This window comes from Lepidochelys kempii, chromosome 1 (genome assembly GCF_965140285.1).
Source record: "Lepidochelys kempii isolate rLepKem1 chromosome 1, rLepKem1.hap1, whole genome shotgun sequence".
In the NCBI taxonomy this organism is placed as follows: domain Eukaryota; kingdom Metazoa; phylum Chordata; order Testudines; family Cheloniidae; genus Lepidochelys; species Lepidochelys kempii.
This window is the reverse complement of record NC_136380.1, coordinates 201,776,043-201,798,226: the sequence shown is the minus strand read 5'-3', so window position 1 is coordinate 201,798,226 and position 22,184 is coordinate 201,776,043. Positions and strand designations below refer to the sequence as shown.

At 42.2% G+C, this 22,184-nt stretch overlaps 1 protein-coding gene across 8 annotated transcripts in view; it reads left to right on the top strand.

Moving 5' to 3' along the window:
* Nucleotides 1–22,184, top strand: part of ZBTB20 (zinc finger and BTB domain containing 20) — a 669,002-nt gene that overhangs the window by 487,115 nt on the left and 159,703 nt on the right. For 7 of the 8 annotated variants that reach the window (XM_073308823.2, XM_073308794.2, XM_073308802.2 and 4 more), the window contains one exon: nucleotides 13,626–13,680. The exons of the other annotated variant lie outside the window; for it this stretch is intronic. The gene's annotated coding sequence lies outside the window, so the exon portion shown is untranslated. The remainder of the gene's footprint in view (nucleotides 1–13,625; nucleotides 13,681–22,184) is intronic. 8 annotated transcript variants of the gene reach the window in all.

Below are 22,184 nucleotides of genomic sequence, written 5' to 3'. Positions count from 1 at the left end.
TTTCCCAGTCAATGCTGTTTTACTTCCATCCCAACAGTGCCCATTTGGTACTGCTGATGGAAAAATTCCTCTACATGCAGCACCATCTGGGCACTGTCAAGGGGAGAGATGACCAAGGCAGGCAGCAGAATTAGGGTTAGGATTTAAGGTTAAGGTTACTAGCAGGGAATGAGTGATGACAGGCTGAGTTATCGCTGATGTCACAGTGCTCCTCTGCCTGCAGCACCAAATGGACACTGTCACAGGGAAGTTGATGTGAAGTTGATAGATAAATAAATGAAGAGGAGCAACCTAACAATAAAATTTAAGTTTATTGGCAGTATCCTGTAAAATTGCTATAGGTTCAGGGACAGAGGCCGCCACCTCCCACCACCCAACAGGTGGGCCTCCACAAGTAATGAAGTGTGTGACCCCCCCCCCCCCACTTCATCAAGTAGGTGTTGTGAGGCTAAACGAATGTTGTAATTCACAGTGACAATATCAAATGAAAAGTGCAATGTATTATTCTATGGACCTGTTTTAGTGAGTCTTCATGAAGTAGTCTTGAATTTTGATAAAAATAAGGGTTTAGAAAGGATGTGCTTGTTCAGCAACATTTGATGAACTGGAATTTTAACTCAAATTTCCTAGCCACTTGTGTTCAAATTTTTGGGAGAGATGAGTTTTACAATCGAGGTTGGCTTCCAAGAGTAAGTGCTGCGCTAATGTATAAATGTATGTCCTACACCCCTGTGTGTACAGAGGCGCCAGAGCCTCAGCAGCTGTCAGTTGGCACAGCACCTATGGAACTATTTCACTTGCATAAACTGAAAATACAGCTTTAAATGTGCATATGTTATTCTGCAACGTCCAGTTTGTGGCTATTGAGGCTCTAAATTGTGTTTCTTGAGGTCAACTGTGTTAAAAAGAAAATGTGCATTTTATTATGAACTGAATTATGCTCCTTCAGCTCTCGGAATGGCTGCTAGCTGCTCTCTGTTGCAAATGCACAGCAGCTCCCCTGCTGGACACCTACTGAATTGCAGGAGAAGGAGAAGAGAGCAGTTCTTTCTGGTTCGTGGCCTGCTTCACAGCTGGGATATGGGAGCCCCAGGGAAAGGTTGACTTTTTCTGTCTGAGCCTGGGGGAGCATTAGCAAAGGATGGCGCCTCCACCCCCGCAGCCACCCGGAGCATCCCAGGAGAAGCGGGGGAGGGAGACGTTGAGAACCAGCAACCAGTTACCGATCCTGATTCTTTGTCCCAGTGTAGATTAGAGCCTGAGGGATGGTTTTAGGTGTACTGGCTGGCTGTAATCCCGAAGGATCATCTACTGTTCCAGCTGGAGCTCAGCTTGTTCCAGTCTTCTCCCCCAAAACACCCCTCCCAATACCCAAAACACCGTCAGTAGGCAGGAACTCTGTGAATGAAGGCATAGGAGCCAGCTATCCCAGTTGTATGCCTAGTGGGGATTCCCCAAACTGAGGGGATTTTCCTTTTTAGCTCCTGAGAAGCATAAAGGGGAACAGAACAAGTTGGAGAATCATCTCCAAAATGTTGATTGTGACCCCTTGGCCTTTTTGAAACTATGTGTTTGGCCATCTGGCTGAAAAGGTTAGATACCACTGATGTATAGCCGTTCTCTGTTTACTGTGAACTTAATTCTGCACTTACTCATGCAGCTGCATAACCCTGTTGACTTCCGTGGGATTGGAGTGGTGTAAAGGAGAGCACAGTTTTTCCTGTAATGCTTTTTGTTTAGGTCCAAATATTACATGCTACCATGAGAGCAGTGTTTGTTACAGGCAGTACAAATTGTAAAAACTGTAGAACAAAATGAATGCCACTAAGGTTAAGATCCCCAGGATTTGCTACTGTTATGTATGATGTCTGACAATTTAGCATGTTCCCATATATCTGCATAGTTTCGTGGTGTGATTGTTTTATTGGGTTTACTGATGGAGAAGAAACTTTTGGTCACTTTTCTTCTAAATTTTGTATTGAATTTTGTTCTATAGGTCTAGGCTTAATATATTCAGGCTTCTTTATCATGACTCTGCTTAGACACTTCATCCCTGACTTACAATGCACCCTAATGTTCCAGTCCTAAACCACAACACAGGCTGCACAGCGCTCCCAATATACCATAAATCTGATTTCTAATGCCTACTTTTATTCTTGGGTCTTCACAGAGCTCTGCAAATGCACCTCAATTGTCTCCTGCAGCATCTGCTGCTATTCCCGCCCGGGGTTCTCCACACACAACTGTGCCAATGCACCTTAGTTCTGCCCTACATCCCTCACCACTATTCCGTTCCTGGGCTTCCCTCACAGCTCTGCCCAAGCCCATCACAGCTGACCTGCAGCGCCCTTGAGGGAAGAGCATTTCTGAACCCGATGTCCCAAATTGAAAGTGTTAGTTATGTCTTGGAGTAAAGGAGATTTTGAGGAGAACTGGCATGTCTGATTTTGGAAAGGAATTACATCGAGCTCATTGGAGTGCCTTGGCTCTTGAGTTCAAAAGCCACCATATAAGCAAATTATCAGAACACACTAGATTTTTGGATCACCCTCGGAAGTCTTTCATCCCTAGCAAGAAAGTAACCATCAATCAATAACTTAACTCATTTCCCAGGGTCTCTTCCTCACATCAGTAACCTATTTATATGAACCATTGGACTTTTAAAGTAATTACCTAATTATTAACACTAGACAACAAGCCAGACTTCAGTAATTGCTTTTATTAACTACCAATGCATGTCATCACTAGTACAACATTTTTCAACTTAACATTTCAATATTTAGTGTTTGAGTTATTCATATTCAGTTTGCTTAATACTTCAGTATTAATTTTAATTTAACTTTGTGTGTCTCGGAACACCATATTCATAAAGACTTTGACTTCTGTCCAGGTGAGATAGGAATTTTCCGAGATGCCAGGTCTCTGTAATTTCTTTGACGTTCACTGATGGGCACAGAGGAAACCTCTGTTTTCTTAGGCTGTGATTCAGAAAGGCATCTCTATTCAGGATAACACTTACCACATACTTGAATTTAGGTATGTGCTTAAGTGTTGTCCTTCATCGAGACCTTAAAGCTGAGTCCAAATATTGCAATTAAGCCCTCTTTTAGAAATGGCCAACGGAGGAAATTTTTTAAATCAGTTGACTCAAAATCAACTGATTTTAAGCTGTCTCTTCTGAATTTCCTCAAGGAATTGATTCGTGACTAAAGCTATTACAAATTATAATTAATACTATTTCTTGTCATCTTTAAGTCAAAATATATACTTCAGATATAAGTGGTTGGCTTATGGATAACATAAAATTAACCCATTGTGGCGCTTTGTGAAAACTCATTCTAGACTGCAAACTAGCCTCAACAGCTCAGCTGCTGAAGCTGTACTGTATCTTCTGGAGAGCTCTACAGCCCTTTCTTTGAAGGTACTTTCTTCAAAAATGCTTCGTATGGAGAGAATGAAGATTCTCCTTAGGCAGCTAGAGACTCCTGATGGATGTTAATTGGAGTTCAGTGTTCAGATACTAGAGTCCTCTTTTATTGCATGTGTCTTTCACTGGTTTCTATGAAAACTGCAGTTAGGACTTCTTTTCGGTAGAGTTACCTAAGAAATGTAGCTTGTATACATTTAGAGTTAAGACTTTGATTTTGATTAGCTTCCTGTGTCTTATGTAAAAAACCGTATCACCCAATCTTATTGTCAAGCAGCACATATTCAAAAGTCTGTTTCCCCAAATTGTTCCTTTTATATCTTCAAGTGAAAACTGTATAAACTCCTTGATTTGTTAATAGATTCTATGTAGTGTGTGTGTGTGTGTGTGTGTGTGTGTATATATATAATATAGAGCCTTATACAGTTAGTATTCCTTAACCTTAATATGTATGTTACATCATACTAAAAGAGCAAAAAGCTGCAATCAAGGCTGTTTTTTTCATCTGTTTTTAATTACCAACAAAAGGAGCGGGGGGGAAGCTCTTTTTGTTCCAATACAAATGCAAAATGCAACCATATTTCAAAACAAACTAACTTATACACTAGTTAAAGGAAGGATAATGTATAGTTATCTTGCATTATGTACATTTTAAAATGTGTAATTAAGCAAACTGTAACTTTCTTATCTTTAAGTAGAGAAAAGGAAAATCTAGTTATTTCTCCTGTTATCTGAGATGTCTCTTCTGGAGATGTTTTATAAGCTTTGTCCTTGAAGAATAGGTAACCTATGTATCATCAGTAAATCAAAATTGTTAAGCCTTTATCATATCCCATTATGCAAAAGTTGCAGAACCAGTAATTGGGTTACTTTTTTTCACACTGTTTAACTGTATCATACCTTTCTATCTTAAAATTCATTTTTTCAGTTTCATTATAAAACAATCCACGCATGCATATAAAATACACTTCACTTTTTTTATCAAAACATGACTTAACTTTAAAATATTCGTAAATATTGCTTGTTACTTGTTTCAGAGTAGCAGCCGTGTTAGTCTGTATTCGCAAAAAGAATGAGGAGGACTTGTGGCACCTTAGAGACTAACAAATTTATTTGAGCGTAAGCTTTCGTGAGCTACAGCTCACTTCATCAGATGCTTATGCTCAAATAAATTTGTTAGTCTCTAAGGTGCCACAAGTATTCCTTTTCTTCTTGTTACTTGTGCAACTCTCTGCTACTCCAGATGTGAGATTCCATACACAGACCTGCCATTGCCGTTTAAGCTTGACTTGCAGCATCCCCTGCTAATATTTTGCCTTGATTGGATAGAGGCAGACAATCGTGAGACCATCTTCTAGGTTCTTTCTGAGTCTTGGCTTCCCTAGCATTAGTCCATTAGGCTGACTTTCATGTCCTGTCTTGTTTGATAGCCCCAGAGCATCAAGTCATTCCCTTACTACATCTCAAGAAGGGATATACTGATCAGCTAGAATGTATTAGACTGAGAAGCGGCTGTCTGCTAATAGGAACAAACAGAATTAGAAAGATATGAAAGAAGACTGAGAAGTTGGCCATTTACTCCTTTGGTGTCTGCTTCTGATCCTGTCATTGAAATCTACCAGTATGTCTACACTGGAGTTGGTAGTGTAATTTCCAGCTTGGGTAGATGTGTGTGCATGAGCTTTGATTGAGCTAGCATGCTAAAAATAGCAGTGTGGCCATGGCAGCATGGGCAGTAGGATGGGCAAGCTGCCCAAGTAAATACCTAGGGTCTCAGACAGGATTGTAGTCAGGTGGCTAGCCTGTCCCACCACTCTTGCCACCTCAGCTACATTGCTACTTTCAGCCTGCTAGCTTGATCAAAGCTAGAGCACATACATCTACCCAAGCAGGAAACTACACCTCCAACTCCAATATGGATGTACCCAATGAGAAAACTCAATGGACTTCAAAGGGAATCATAGAATCATAGAATATCAGGGTTGGAAGGGACCTCAGGAGGTCACCCAGTCCAACCCCCTGCTCAAAGCAGGACCAATCCCCAATTAAATCATCCCAGCCAGGGCTTTGTCAAGCCTGACCTTAAAAACTTATAAGGAAGGAGATTCTACCACCTCCCTAGGTAACGCATTCCAGTGTTTCACCACCCTCCTAGTGAAAAAGTTTTTCCTAATATCCAACCTAAACCTCCCCCACTGCAACTTGAGACCATTACTCCTTGTCCTGTCATCTCCTACCACTGAGAACAGTATAGAACTATCCTCTTTGGAACCACCTCTCAGGTAGTTGAAAGCAGCTATCAAATCTCCCCTCATTCTTCTCTTCTGCAGACTAAACAATCCCAGTTCCCTCAGCCTCTCCTCATAAGTCATGTGTTCCAGACCCTTAATCATTTTTGTTGCCCTTCGCTGTACTCTCTCCAATTTTTCCACATCCTTCTTGTAGTGTGGGGCCCAAAACTGGACACGGTACTCCAGATGAGGCCTCACCAATGTCGAATAGAGGGGAACGATCACGTTCCTCGATTTGCTGGCTATGCCCCTACTTATACATCCCAAAATGCCATTGGCCTTCTTGGCAACAAGGGTACACTGTTGACTCATATCCAGCTTCTCGTCCACTGTCACCCCTAGGTCCTTTTCCGCAGAACTGCTGAAGATTGCACCCTTGAAAACAGAATTTGTGGGAGGACCACCAATTGACTGCCGGCTCAGTTTGTTTCCATGTTGTAACTGGTTGAGTAGCTGCACAGCACTGAGTTCCTGGTCCATAATTACAGTCCTAGGCACTACAGTAGTACAAATAGTAAATAATAATAATCAGTCCACAAGCAAATATCATTGCACCCTGACATCTGTTAATAACAGGCAATAAGAGGACTGCAGATATTTTAACTATTAATAGGTAGCCATTTAAGAGAGTGTGACAATAAAAATAAGTCCTTTTAGATCAGTTTTCCTTGTGCTTTGCCAAGGCACTTTTCCTGATGCACACCTCTCAGTTTAATGCAGCATCCTTTGCCAATGCACTTTCACATTGATAGGAGGTTAAAAATTATGTTCTTGGAGTGAACCCCTAATATTAAAGAAGGATCTACCTCTGGCCTCCTTTGCAAACTGATTGTAATATAGTTTATTACACAGGTGGGCAGGTCAGCACATTGTCAGAAGCATTTTAGGTGGCCACCTGCTACAGTGTGAGTTATTGTAAAGGAGATAGGAGATCTCACAGGGACTGAGATTTTGCTGGCCATTAACAAAGGCGATTGCAAATAGCAAGAGGTAATTAGTACAGGTTTCACTATACCAGTTTTCCATCTGCTGTTGGCTACTGGTTTTTGAGCTGATCCCTTCACTCTCTTGTCAGCTACTTGCATGCTCTGTCTTGGATTCTGGATGAAAAGGACATTTAGTGAAAAGGGGCATAAATCAACAAAATAACAATGTAACCTGTAGAAATATGAATCTATGTAGATTAATCCACGTTTCCTAAATTGCATACTAGGTCGTAATTCAATCAAGGGGCAGGGGTCTTGTGACGTTTATGAACATTTATGGATAGCATGAGGGCTCAGATTAAATGTCAGCCCTGATATTCAATTCAGGATCACGTATTATTGTTGTTCATTAATATATAAAAACAACAATTATATCCACTAAAATCCTCAATTTAATTTTGCTGTAATCTGTCTCTGCCCGTGTCAGACACGCAATGAACTTTCTCTCCACCTCAGATTCAGATCATTCACAGTGCTCTATTGAATTTCAGCTCAGAAGGGTCTGGTGTTTTGCGGTTTTTTCCAGACATGGGCTTGGATTAGTTCGGGCCCTATTTGGATTGAGAATGTAATAACATTAGGATTTCTCCATTGCCTTGCCCATCCTCCTTTGGCACTAAGTTCTATATCAGATACTATAAGGGTAAAACACATCCAGAAGTGTAAAGGCCATGGAAAGCTTACAGTGCAACAGAACCTTCAGTGGAGTTGGTATACAGCACAGACTGCATGTGGTAGAGCTGTGCTCCATGCCAGCTCCACATAGGCTCTTGGAGAGGGCAGTCTGAGGTAGGCATGTCCAGTTAGTTCATGATTACCCGTCTTCCCTGTGTAATGGGAATTGCATCCTCTAGGCCAGTCCAGGCTTTGCATTAATAATAGTCAGCACCTCTCTAGTACATTTCATTTGTTAGATCTCAAAGCACTTTGCAAAGATGGGTAATTGGCATTATTTCTATTTGACGGATTGGGAAACAGGTACAGAAAGGAAACATTTTCAAAAGCTCATTCAGTGACTTAGGAGCATTTGCAGAAGTGACTTGTACACTTAGGATCCTGTGGGCTTGTCTGCATGAAGCAGCAATGTGCACTATGGGGTTGTGATTTCTAAAACACACTAATGTGTTACACAGTGATTGGTCTGTGTAGATCCTGCTGGTGCATGCTAAAAGTTGCCTAGCGTGCTTCTAAGTTAAAGCACACTTGGGGAAACTTTATTGTGCACCAGCACCAACCAGTCTACACCAACCAATTAATTGGCAACATGTTAGTACACTTTAGAAAACACACCCCTATAGGGCACATTACCCTGCTGTGGAAACAAGCCAAAAGTCTTGTTGATTTTCAATTATAGGTGGGTTCCTAGACACCCAAGTCATTTTTGAAAATGGGACTTGGACACCTAAATCACTTAGGTGCTTTTGAAAATTTTACTCATAGGGCCAGATTCTGCCATCCTTATTCACACTGAGTAGTAACTTAGACCACAAGTAGTCCCGTGATTTAAATAGGACTAGTCATGAAACAATATTAGAGGAAAGTACTACTCAGTGTGAGTAAAGGTGGCAGAATCTGGCCATTGGGAGTTAATGGCAGAGCTAAGAATAGAACATGGTGTCCAGACTCCCAGATCAGTATCCTATTTACTGGACAACAATGCCGCGAAGTAGTGGCCATAGAGGCATTAGTGGCATGACCCACATCTTGCTGGTGAGTCAGGAATTCGATTTTATCCCCTCTCCCCGCCGACCACCACCACCACCACCACTCTGGGCCCTTATGGAAAATCCTCTTACATAAGCTTCAGAGAGGATGAGGGTGGTAAAAAGTGAAATTCTGCTAAGATTAGTAGCAGTGGCATTTCCTTGGGAATTGTTAAATAATCCTAGGAATTGGAGAAGGAGAAGCTCGGTTGGTCGTCTTGTACACACCCACCACATATATTGATTTTGGGTTGAAAACACTTGACATTAAAAAGAACAAGGGTAATAGTGGTATATGAGTCCGAGGATTATTCTATTTATAACATGGAGTACTGGAAAGTAAATGGTCAATTTTCATAGATTTTATTTTTTTACATGTTATATAATAGTGTGTCCTGGAGAAAGCTGCTGTGTTAATTCAATGTAATTAGGTTGTGTGTCTCTAGTGACAGAGTGTGTCTCAAAGTGCCGTATAATAAAAAGTTACACCCTATCATTTTAATGGGTCAAACTCTACTCTTAGTTGCAATTAAGTCAATGAGGTTGCAAAGGGGTAAGAGAGTAGAGTTTGGTCATATGTTTTCTATACTTATCTAACATGGAGTGAATCACAGTTTCCTCAGATACATCCTGTTTTTTCACTACTTCACATGGAAAGTTTTATTTTTATATTTTGGACATGATTTAAAATCAAGCGCCTGGACCCCTTTTGATCATTAAAGAGTTTATGGCACTTTTGGCAGAATGTTAGCCCTGGTGACTTGCCAAATTCCAATTTAGGCCTAGTGTAATTACTCATCTAAAATTTCCCTACCGTTTTCGTTGGATATAGTGCTCTTCCTCACTTCTTCTACCAAACATGTTTGTAGTGTTGCTATGCACTGGTAAACGGGTGTTGAGTGCCACCCCAGAACTGACTGCCTTTCAGTAGTTAGTGATGTGATTTTTGTATACATTCTCTGTGGCCTAATTCTGCAAAAGCCGATGAATATCTTCTGCAAAATGGTGAGATTCCCAATTAAGTCAATGCTCAGTACTTAACTTTATAAACTAAGGACCCAGTCCTGTAATTTGGCATTTTTTGGCATTAAAGTTGTTACTGTAAATGATGCAAGTAGCAACACCTATACTTAAGACTGGCTGACACTTCCCATTATAACACCCTGTTTTCAGTTGCTTATAACTGCCAAACTTTAAGAATTTGGGCTGATGTTTTTTCATGCTGGGTCTGCCTCCAGCTGATTTTTTTCCCCCTCCTGGAAAATTTCAGCAAAAACAGTTCAGCCATTTCTCAGAACAACATTAGGGAAAAAATACATTATTAAAAAATTACCATGGTAAAAGATTCTTGCAACGGTTTCATTGAGAAACACTTGTGCCTCTATGCTTGGATCAGAGACTTGAAGTGTGGGTGGTCAGCCTGGTGTCAGGGATGTGCCTTTTGCTACTCCTGTGAAAATCTACCTAACTTTAACCAAGTTATGACACTTTCAGTTCGCATCTATTCAGTACGGTCTTGTTAGAGGTTGTCAATCAAATGCTTCAGTCTACACTGAGGATGCTCCATCCCAGGGCTGCAGGGGCTGGGCAGGACTTTAGGTTGAATTACTGCTTCCTGCTACTGTGGCTGTTGCCATACTGGACACAGAAATAGAAAGCAGGGAGACTGTATCTCCTGTGATCTCAATTCTCACCATGTTGACGCCCAGTCAGCAAGGACAAGGAGGAGGAACGGAGAGGGGGTGGCAGCTCCAAGCACAGACAGTGGAGAGGGGATGGAGGGAAAGGGACAGGTCAGTACACTGGGGAGGGGGGTTCTCCCAAGCCCCCACTGCAAAACAGCATACCCCGCCACCGACAACTTAGATGGAGGGGATAGCTCAGTGTGGGGGTACAATGTCCTTGATACCCCCCCACTGCAAAAATGAAACCCCCTCCCCCACTGCTTGCAAGCCAGATGCTGAGGAAGTGAGTAGGAAACCTTCCAGCTGTGCTACTGCTGCTTCCCTGACCCCAGCTTCGCCCCCCCCCCAACCCCCCCAAAAAACCCCTCTCTTCCAGCCCTTCCCCCCTGCATATGCGGTCCACGGAGGCAGGGCAAATGGACGGGGCTGTGTGCCCTGGAACTGCGCTGAAGGGCCAGGGTTTGAAGGGGAGTGGAAAGACACAGTTTTTTGGGGGGGCAGAGCCCCTCTATGCGCCCCAATCTCCACCTTCAGATGTGATGTCACAAGGTCACAAATGTTGCTCTTATGCGGCGGCTATGTTGCTGTTACCAAGTGGACCATTCACAGTAGGGACAGTGTTCCCAGGGGAAGTGTTCTCTGCAAGTGGCGATTGCTCTAAAAAGACGTTGCTGCAAGTAAGTTTCTACTGTATCAATTTCCCAGCATTCCATTCTGCTGCTGGGAAGTTCCACTTGACCCTTTTAAACTCCCCTACTAGGATACCAATTTGTTTGATGAAAGGATTGCAGTGCTCCTACTGATGGACCTCTTACTAGCGCTGTCAACGTTTTTTCATCAAACAGTAATTGAAATAAAAAGTGGGGTTTTTCTGTCAAAAATGAAATTTTTTACTAAAAAAATTAATTGGCTTTCAGTTTTTAAAAAATTGGCTTTGAAAATAGGTTTACCAAAAATCACAAATTTTTCTTGTCAAAAACAGTTTGTTTTTCATTGAAAAACAATATAAAACATTTTTGCAGGAAATTTCAGAGAAAAAAACAACAACCCTGAAAATGTTTTGGAATTTCCCATGGAAAAAAAATTGGTGTCTGCCAGTTATAGCTTGAATTGCAACCCTTTTTCTATAACAAAACTCATGCTCCTGAGGTCGCTTTGTTCTTGACGCCTATGCTAGCCAGCATGTTGCTGTTCCCAGGATGGCCAGCCCAACTGAAGCTGTATGCATCTTGCTAGCTGGCCTACAGTTCCAATGATTCTTCTCTACCCTGGAATTCTCTCTAGCTATTCCTTCCCACTTGCTAGCCTACTTGCTTCTTTGTTCACTCCACCCCCACTACTCTTCCCCCGGGCCCAGAATCTGCTGCCTCACCCCTCCTTACACATCGGGTTGCTAGGCGTCTGGTTTCCGACCGGAACACCCAGTGGAAAAGGGACGTTGGTGGCTCCAGTCAGCACTGCTGACCTCGCCGTTAAAAGTTCGGTCAGTGGCGCAGTGGGGCTAAGGCAGGCTCCCTGCCTGCCCTGGCTATGTGCAGCTCCCCAGAAGCGACTGGCATGTCCCTGCAGCCACTAGGCAAAGGGGCGATCGGGGAAGCTTCCGCAGGCTGCTCCAGCATCAGCTCTGCAGCTCCCATTGGTTGGGAATCGCAGCCAATGGGAGCTGTGGGTGAGGTGCCTGCAAGCACAGGCATCGCGCATAGCCGCCCGGCCCCTAGGCAGAGGGGTCAGGCGGCTGACGTTCTGGCCACTTCCAGGAGCAGCGCGGAGCCAGGGCAGGCAAGAAGCCTACTTAGCCCCCCTGCGCCGCCGACCGGGAGCCACTTGTGGTAAGCGCAGCCCAGCCGGAACCTGTACCCCAAGCCCACTTCCCCAGGCCTAACCCCCTCCTGCACCCTAACTCTGTCCCAGACCCTGCACCCCAACTTTCTGCCCCAGGTCGGAACCCCCTTCTACACCTAAACTCCCTCCCAGAGCCCGCACCCCCTCCTGCAGCCCAATCCCCTGCCCCCACCTTGAGCCCACTCCCGCACTCCAAACCTCTTGTCCCCAGCCCCACCCCAGAGCCCGCACCCCCCAGCTGGAGCCCTCACTCCCTCCCACACCCGGCTCCCTGCCCCAGCCCAGGGCCTGCTCCTGCACCCCCAGCTGGAGCCCTCACCTCCCCGTGCACCCCAACCCCCTGCCCCAGCCCATTAAAAGTAAGTGAGGATGGGGGAGAGCAAGCGATGGAGGGAAGGGGGCTGGAGTGAATGGGGGCAGGGCCTCAGGAAGGGGTGTGGCAGCAGATGGGGCAAAGGTGTTCAGTTTTATGCAATGAGAAAGTTGGCAACCCTACCTACACACACACACAATTGCTGCAATACTTACCTAACTCCCAGTCCCTCCCAACAGCAACACCAACCCGCTATTGCTCCTTTTCCACCACCATCCCTCCTTCATATTCCTTAATATATTTTAACATACATTCAGGAAAGAAGGGGAGTCTTTTGTTGGCTAGGGAAAGCTAAATAAGATTCTCTCCTCCTTATCTTCTGAGAGCAAATAGGTTTCCTTATAAGCACCTCCTTTTGCTTTACTGCTGACGGTTAGTTTGGATTTAAAACACACTGGAATTCTGTGCTCTTCAAACCATCTCCATGAAATGATCCTTCAAACATCAATCTTTTGTATAAACCTTTGCTTTCAATCTCAAATAGGAACAGATCATCCATTTGGAACAACTCATCAGAGTAGCAGGGTTTGACTCATTTTGGTCATTAATTCATTCCATGTTAATATGTCCTGGACGATAGGTTTACAGTATAGCTCAGATAATCCATAACATACATTGGTAAATCCAGAGACTCTTTGTTATGCTAAGTGTTTAGACTATCAGAAGGCAATAGTTCCCCCAAACATTCTCTCTTGAAGCAGCGATCTCTTTTCTGCTAAGGTAACACATCAGTTTTAGGCCAAAGACAGAAGAGACTGACATACCACTATTTATCCACAAAACAAGCAGTTGTAGTGTAAGCTTCCTTACCTCTCTGCCCCCATAATGTACCTCACCTCTGACCTGCAGGGATTGTATCTAGGACCAAGAAGAGGAGTTCACTCTCTGTGGCCAATTTAATCCTTAACCTCTCTGCTGAGACTACTGACAAGGAGGCCAATTAGTGCCGATTATGGTGGTGGGCTTTGTGAAGAGAACACCTGTCCACAGGGACCACCATCTTATTTCACACAAGCAACTGAACAGCCACCAGATGGTAACATCACTTAATCTTTGCTGACTTGGAATGGATTCAAACTAGCATCCTAGGGATGAAAGGCTCCCTAGACTATTATCAATCCCCTGAGCTATCCAGTCACCTGGTTCTGATAATTTCTGAGCTTGTAAGGTTTATGTGATCCATGAAGTGAAAATTTTATTTTTTCTGCAGGAATTGCAAGAATCCCTGTGGCTCCTGGGTGTCTTTTTTATTTTGGTATAATTTAGCTTATTTATACCTGCTTTATTCTTCATGCTGTTTTTCCTGTTTTCCTCTCAGATCCTTGAAGATCAGTTTGTGCTCTTCTCCTGAAAGAACCTTTTCTGTGTTTCATGTAAGTACTCAGCATTTTGTACCTTTCAGCAACAAGAATCATGTGTTTTATTCAGGGCCCAGTCAAGCAAATCTGAAGCCCCTGTGAAGTATTTTATAGGTTTCTCTGGCTGCAAGGCTCGGTATTCGGTGTGTATCCTTATTCTGCCCAGTTGTCCCAAACTTCTGTACAGCATCAGTTTGTAAGATTCAGAATGGTTCATTTCCACTGTGTGATGGGGAGAATAGGGAGCATGTACAGAAGTGGTGTGAGCATTTCTGGATTGAATTAGGGAGGCAATGGATGGAGGATTCCTGTTAGAGATGGCGAAAGCCTGCCATGATTTCTTAATGGGTATTATCCCATCCCAGAGCTTTCATTCAGCACAGAACAGCTTGTATTCCACATCATCCAGGACTGGAACAGGTACAGAAAATATTTCATTAGCATTTCAACCTGTGCTTGCTGGGATACAGCTTCATGACCTGGAACGCCTGCAACTGCAAAGTTGGCAACAGTATGTGAACCCTCGCTGCTTATATTGACACCAATGTGTATGACTGACCATTAGCATAGTTTTCATTAAGTCTTAGTGTACGTAATATAGTTTCTTGAGCATGCCCCAACAGCAGCGGCAACATGTGGGGGGCACACATGGGGTCACGTGCCCTTTCAGATTTCCGCCAGGGTTCATATGCCCTGCTGCATACTACCAGAACCTTTAAATCAGAGGTTTTCAAACTTTGGGGCATACCCCCTAGAGGGTGTGGAGGAATGTTCAGGGTGGGGGAGGAGGGGGAGTGATTATGCCAGACGGCTTGGGCTTCAACCTGGCGGGACTAGGGAGAAAATGCCACCTCCACCCCAAGTCGCCTCTTTTTTCTGCGTTGTGGGGTGCAAACAAAAGCTGTAACTCAAGGGGACATGGGGGGCTCTGCTCCAAAAATTTGAAAAACTGCTGCTTTAAATTGTGGGGCCCCCCACTATCAACAGTTACGGGTCATCTCTGTCCAACAATGCTAGAGTTAAAAAAAAAAAATCTATCAGTGGTTTCCTTTGCAAACCTATGCTATGCGTGGCTTTTCACTTGGGCTTGGTTGTTGGTATGTAAGTTGTCAGCTCAATGGGTTTTTTTCAGTGAAAAAAATATTGCTTTACTCTAGGGAGTTGTTTTTAGAGATGTGGGGCAGCAAAAATGTAAAAATTCTCATGGTTTGAGGTTTGCTTTTTACAAATGTTGCCAAGTTCTAGGATGTGGTGTTTTTTTAATTAAACAAGTTTACATTTTCCTAATATTTCATAATACATTAGCATTGTGAAATCTAGTGATTCTATAAAACAGTAAGACTTCTTAATACAATATATAAGGAACCTTAGCACTGCCAAGCAGTCATAATTGTAACAGGTAATTAGAGATTGTCTTTCCGTTCTGGCCTAAATTTTCAAAAGTGTCCGCTAACTTTTTGTGCCTCAGTTTATGGGTGCCAGACTTGAGACCCCTTGAACCTGATTTGCAGAGGCATTGAGAATCTGCAGCTCCCGTTGACTTCAACTGAGATTGACACCTTTGAAAATGGGACTCAAGCTATTTTTAATGGGAATGCAAAATTACTGGATGTTGAACATTTAGGCGTAAAACTCCAGATCCAAACTTTGGGGGTTTTAAGATGTGTTCTACTTTTTGCAGCCTAAACCCATATCCAGTACTTGTTCAGTGGAAAACAATTGAACGTTAGAGAACTGTCTGGAAGAAAAACAATGTAACAAGCAGCTCTTTTTTAATTTGCTGGAAGCATTTATATCTGCAAGTTTATACCCAAGTTATTTTTTGTTTCTGGGAATTTTTTTCAAAGTAGACCTAAAAAGGGAGTGGAAATTCTTAGTTTCTTCAGGTGTGTGCTGAAACATTCTAGCACCCTAAGGAGTGTTGTTTGGTTGGGATCAAACATTACAACATGTGACTTATATAGGTAGGAGTATATGCATATGCGTAGAGCTCCTATTTATATTAGTGGCAGTGCCAGGCTTGTGCATCAAGGAGCACAGAGGCCTTCAGAAATGAAGTATGGTTTACATCTAATGTGACATTTATTTGACTGAGTAAGGAAATAGATTAAAGTCCCACCAGCCCTTTCCCATCATCTGTTGGTCCAACAGGGGTGGTTCAGAATGGCCCCTAACCAATCCTGTTATTCTCACTGCAGAACTTCAGAGTATCAGTAGAAAGTATGAATGATGCTCAAAGGCTTCAAATGTGTACATTTATGTTAACCCTTTCTGCATCAGCAGCCATTTATGGAAACACCGGGGACCACATGGCATCAGCATTTATTGTAGCTGACCATTTCATCATTGTTATAGTTATATAAACCTGCTCTGTGCTTTAAATCCCACTCTGTCAGTGACTTACCATGTGATGGTGAGCAAGTGATTTCCCCTCTCTAAGCCTCAATTTCCTAATCTGCAATGCTAGAGAGTTGCACACTTTTTTGTGTCTGTAGACGGAGTTTGTTGCACACACCGAGGTTCCTTTCATTTCACCTCCCCCCCACCCCCCCCGCAACACCCTCTCATCGCTCTCTATTTCAGGGACATATATAGATAAGTAAGATTGTATAATTTTTAATTTGTTAAATTATTTCTTTTCTTTCTTTCTGGAAGCTAAATTATTCAGGGTGTAGACATTTCAATTCCGTTGGGACAATGGGCAGAGCTGAGATGGGGGTGGTGTTATGCCGGAAGGTGTTAGTGACCCTTATATCTTTTTGAATGTCCTGTTCTGAAAAAGCCATTTATTCCACAGCTTCATGAAGTCCTCTGCAGTAGAGTAATGATGACCTAAAGGAAGCTGAGGGGCATCCTGTTGACCTCATCATAGATATGAGAATCATTAGTCAGATGGTCAATGATATGTGTGTCAAAACACAACTGGCAGTGTTCCAGACTGCCAGTTGCCAGTGTCCGAGCATGACTGTTCATTATATCAGACAGATGATACTAAAATAGTCTCTGATATCCATATGTGTGTTCCATGCTGCTGGAACTTGCTCATCAATTAATTATCCTATAGTCAGCATGCTGTAGCATACAGTGGTGTACAAATGTCTACTAATTATCACTCTCAGCACTTCTGTGAAGTTTGTTAGTATCATTATCCCCATTTTACAGGTGAGGAAACTGAGACCGATAGCATAAGTGACTTGCTCAGTGCAACACAGGAAGTCAGTGGTAGAGACAGCACTAAAAATCAGGAGTTTTTGGTTCCTAGACCACTAGACCACATTGCCTCTCACAAGTGTCACATAATCTTTCTTGACATGAAAACAGAAGTTCTCACTGTTGCATGTCTGGAGTTAATGATTATTCAAGATTGTCAAAAAACAGGCTCAATAGGAATTATTTAATTAAAGATTATCAATCAGAAATTAATTTGTCAATATACAGAATACAGAAAGAAGAGATACATTACCACCCTTGATGTAAGATAAAGAGCTGGCTCTGTGTCTCTTCTTCACTGCAAACTGGTGGGATGTGCAGTTTCATTCTCCAGCTAAGTTCCACAACTTCTGTCATTATACAGGGTTTTTAGACAAAGAGACCCTTCTTTGTCAGAAATCCCCTGCCAGAACCATATGTTCTGATGTCATTTCTTATGTTCTCATAGGATTTCCTTTAATATCTGTGAATTCTTAGTTTAAGAACATAAGAATGGCCATACTGGGTCAGACCAAAGGTCAGTCTAGCCCAGTAGCCTGTCTTCTGACAGGGGCCAATGCCAGGTGCCCCAGAGGGAATGACCAGGTAATCATCAAGTGATCCATTCCCTGTCGCTCATTCCCAGCTTCTGGCAAACAGAAGCTAGGGACACCATCCCTGCCCATCCTGGCTAATAGCTATTGCTGGACCTATGCTCCATGAATTTATCTAGTTCTTTTTTGAACCCTGATATAGTCTTAGCCTTCACAACATCCTCTGGTAAAGACTTCCACAGGTTGACTGTGGGTTGTGTGAAGAAATACTTCCTTTTGTTTGTTTTAAACCTGCTGCCTATTAATTTCATTTGGTGCCTGATGTATGTGTGAGGGCAGAATTATTTATAGCTGAGAGGACTGATGTTCTTCAAGGTAATATCTTTCCGTTAATCTTTTTCCCCCCCATAAGCATTCTTCCCTATTGATTTCCCAACAGAAAACATCTGCTGTAGCAATCATCAAAATATCTGGAGTTCTATGAACATGGAGGTGCCAAGGATTATTAGATATAGTTTAATGCATAGAATTCTGAATAGGGTGACTTACAAATTTAGAATCGGTATATTTAATGACAGACTAACTTTCAGCAAATTCAGGAAATGTGAGGCAGACCGAATGCACCAGAAACAGCCAACAAAAGCTGTAGCAATGGTCACAACATAAAAAACTGCTGGAAAGCATCTTTCTGTTTCTGAGAGTTGTTGAGCATTTAGATACACTAGCACTTTCCCAGTATCTGACAAGAGGATATGACCATCTAGGCCAACTCTCCTTAACTGTGAATCAGTGAAAGAGCATTTGGATGACAAAAAGGCTATAGTACAATGAATCTTACATTTACAGTATCTAGTAATTTTCTTCCTGAAGTATACCAGGTTGCTTAATAAACTGATGTACAAACTATCCATGAGAATCACTCCATCCACCTTTGAAATTAGAGGGGAATTCTTTGGAGGGGAAATGGAGGATCTGCTTAAGGTGGATGGTAATACTACACAACATTTTGGGATAGAAAATGAAGAGTACCTTTCCCAAGTACTGCGTATCTTCTGAAGAGAAAGAATGCTCTGAAAAGGGAGCAACATGGGCAGACTCTCTTAACTTGGCATGTGCAAAGAGAAGAAATAGTGAGACAAGCAACAAATTAGAAACAGAGTAAAGGTTCTATACTGGTGTGTGTACAGAAATCACATCATATGACTAAGGCGGCACTCCAGAAATGAAGGGCTTTAAACACAAGAGTCATGACCTTAAATCGAATTCTCCACCATAAGATGTAACCAGTGAAGGCACTTAAGCAACAGGATTACCTGAGAAAACTGAGCGTTGTGAAAAAAATAAGATGAACCTCATGATTTTCTGCCTGTTGCAACTTAGTAAGACTAGATTCTGATAATCTGGCCAGGAAGTCCTTGCAGAAATCCCCTCAAAAGAGGGAATCAATGTATGCTCTAGGATTTTGGCTGTATTGTTAGTTCAAGTGCGAATTTTCAAATTGTTTAATGATTGATAATGGCAAATGCTAACTAGAAGTCAATGTAAGGATGAAAAGTAGAGACAGACTTGTCAGTCTATGTAGTTTTATAGACTGTGAAAATTCTGAAACCCCGGGTTGTGGAGCCCAAAACTGGATCTGTTGAACTTGAATGATATTGAACCTAAGGGGTGGCCTGGACAGCAACTAAGGATAAAGGAACCCTCTGATGGTGCTCGCTTGAGATGTTGTTGTATGTTCTCTCTCATACAAGTAATTGAATTTATTGAAGGTATTTGGATGCACAGAGACGTAACAGGCTACAGCTGCAAAATCTGGATCTGAATCTGGAAAATTCAGGGTGGGTAAAGATTTTAGATTTAGGAAGGAACCAAAGGAAAAGAGAGATTTTTTTGTCTCTCTCTTCTCGCTCCCTCTAATTTCCCAGTCCTCATTTATTCCACACTGGTACATTCATTCCTAGACTCAGATGGAAGAAGGCCACTTGATGAATCGCTGGCAGTGCTGCTTGCAGCAACCTAGAGATCTTCCATCCCAATATTAAGCCTCGTTTGTTAGAGCTGATGGTCTGCAGTCAAACCACCTGGCGTTATGATCCCATGTTGTAGTTTTCAAGGTAGTGCCTTCGATGTAGTGGGAAATTATCTTGGTGAATCTGGCATGCCTGTTGTTGTTGTTCTCTACCTATATTGTCAACCGTCGCACAATGAGATTCCACACTACCACCTTGGGTACGTTGGTAGTGCTGCTGTTACATTTTTACAGACCAAAAAACCCTGCTTCGTGCAGTCAGTGCTGACTAATTTCATTTTGTACACCTATCTCTGTATAATTTATAATGTAGACATGAAGCAAAACAGAGGCAGTAAAGACGAGTAACACTGAGTGCTGGTTACCATGAAAATCCCAATTTGCAGATGTAACTGCCTTTACTGGAGCTCCAGATCTCACATCTGGGTGCTCAAACTGGCACTTTTACACATACCCACTCAAAGACCTAAGTGCCAGACAGAGACTCAAAATTTATTCTGGGTGTCCTATATAAGATACCATATTTACAAATTAGTTCTTAAGAATCTTTCAGCAATTTCCTTTTCCTGTCTACCCCTATTGCTTTAAAAAAAATCCATCTGCCTTCTGGCTGCCTATATACAATCAAACAGATGCACACATCTGTATGTGTGTCACTGATGATCCATTTGCAAACACACTTGGTGACAGTTGCTTTATTTAGAGGCTGGGAATAGGAATCTTAGAGATGAAAGATCTACAGCATATAAAGAAACAATGTTTTCTTCTCCCCAGTTTCCAGTTCACTTCCACTTCCTTCTTTCTCTTTTTTTCTCCCTCATGTTTGCACTCAGTTCATACTCGGGGAATACTTTTTCAAATCATTAGTGCGCCCACCAAGCAACACCAAATTTTCTGAGGACAACCCAATGGCAATTTTTTCTGGTGGTACCCACAGGACACATGCATGTCTGGTTTTGACCCATCTCAACAAGCAGATTTATGTCTTTTATGGAATCAACAATGTCAACCCTGTGATTCCTATTTTTCAATTTTTGACTTGTTAAGCAGATGATAGACAGCTTAATTCTTTAAGCAAAACCTCCCATGCTGGAGTAGGCCAAACCCACAAAATAGAAGTCAGATACAGATTTCAAACACCATACCATTCAGGGTTGTTCATGTTGATAGTTCTGTTTCAGCCACTTGTAAAGTTGGAGGCCATTTGTAAAATTTGAATATGGATCTGGGTTCAAATTCAACTGCACCTCTTTATACACCTCCCCTGTCTACACACAAAACAAGATGATTAATGTAACTACAAAGCAAACTACTGCAAGAGTGAGATCAGCTTTCAGATATCTGGTATAATGTAGGGACTGCAGCTGCACTATAAGATTTCTTCTTTTGCTTTTGTATAAGGATGCATCACAACATCTAGCTTTTATGGAATCTGTGTGTCCCTAACAGTAGGATATCTGGTACTTTTCACACACTGCAGCATTTACAAGAGGGCACATTTAACAGTCCTGGTTTCAGGTCTTCCTGACATTGCTCCAGTGTAAATCAGGAATAATTCTACTGAAGCTATTCCAACATAAAACAGGTGTAAGTGAAATCAGAATCCTTTTCAGTATCCAGTAATGCAGGCCTTGCAAAATTCCATTTGTTTGCTCACCTCGGGAGGGTTAATTTTGTTTTGATAGGCAAGTGAAATCTCATTTGTTGTTTTTCATTGTCTTTGTGGCAAAGGGCAGGTGAGCAGATTTTGAGCCTTCGCTGGTGAATGTTCATGATGATTTTGCAAAAGTGTGCCTAGTGCCTTACAATAGAATCAGAGACATCTACCTGTACATGAGAGTGCCTGGGCACTTGCATTTGCAAACCCTTAATGTATGTATCAGTAATGAAAATCTTAATTAAGAAAGCTGCATCATTGTCCATGAACACTCTTTCTTTTTCCCTGTGTGAAGTCCTTTGTGTATTGAAGCATCTACCTGGCTGAGACAGACAGAGCCCTCAAAGAGCTTGTCTGGCAGATCTTCTCTTGATTATTAACAGCTAGCGAATGACAAAGTCTCAGTCTCCTTTTGTCTTGTTACTGAGGCTCAGAACTGCAGAACACATAACGTACAATAGGGTTGGATGGTTGGCTGGTTTGTTTTTTTAGTGTTTTTTTAACTTGATTTTATTATGTTGGTGGGACTAAAAATCTGACACTGTTGATCAGAACTAATTTAAGTGGCTCATAGTTCCCAAAATTTGAAAAGATGCCCTTTCATATACACAAGTGTACCTTTGCATTTAGAAACAATACACTTAGACCACATGATATGCGCGCACACAAAAATTATGCTGATGTAATGTGGAGATTGAGATTTTAATCTCACTAAAATCAGGAAATTCAGAGTTAAGGTTCCTGCAGCAACCTTACCTCTGCCCCTGTAAACTGTGTTCATTACAGTGAGGTCTCTCACTGATCATATGCTGCGTGCTGGGCAATGTGATATACTACTTTTAGAAAAGACGGTAAGGTGGGAAGGAACTGTTGTTTTTTCTATAATCATATTGTGGAGATTATTTATTTGCTAAGCACCAATAAAGTGTTTAGTGCCGTTCAGAACACACACACAAAACTTCATAATCTAATGGACATATAAGGTCAAAACACTGAGGTACATACAGAGGCAAATTGTGCCAACCCTGTGTGACAGCACAAATAGGAGAGAGGGCATCAAGAGTCTCTCTCTCTCCCTCCCTCTCTCTTA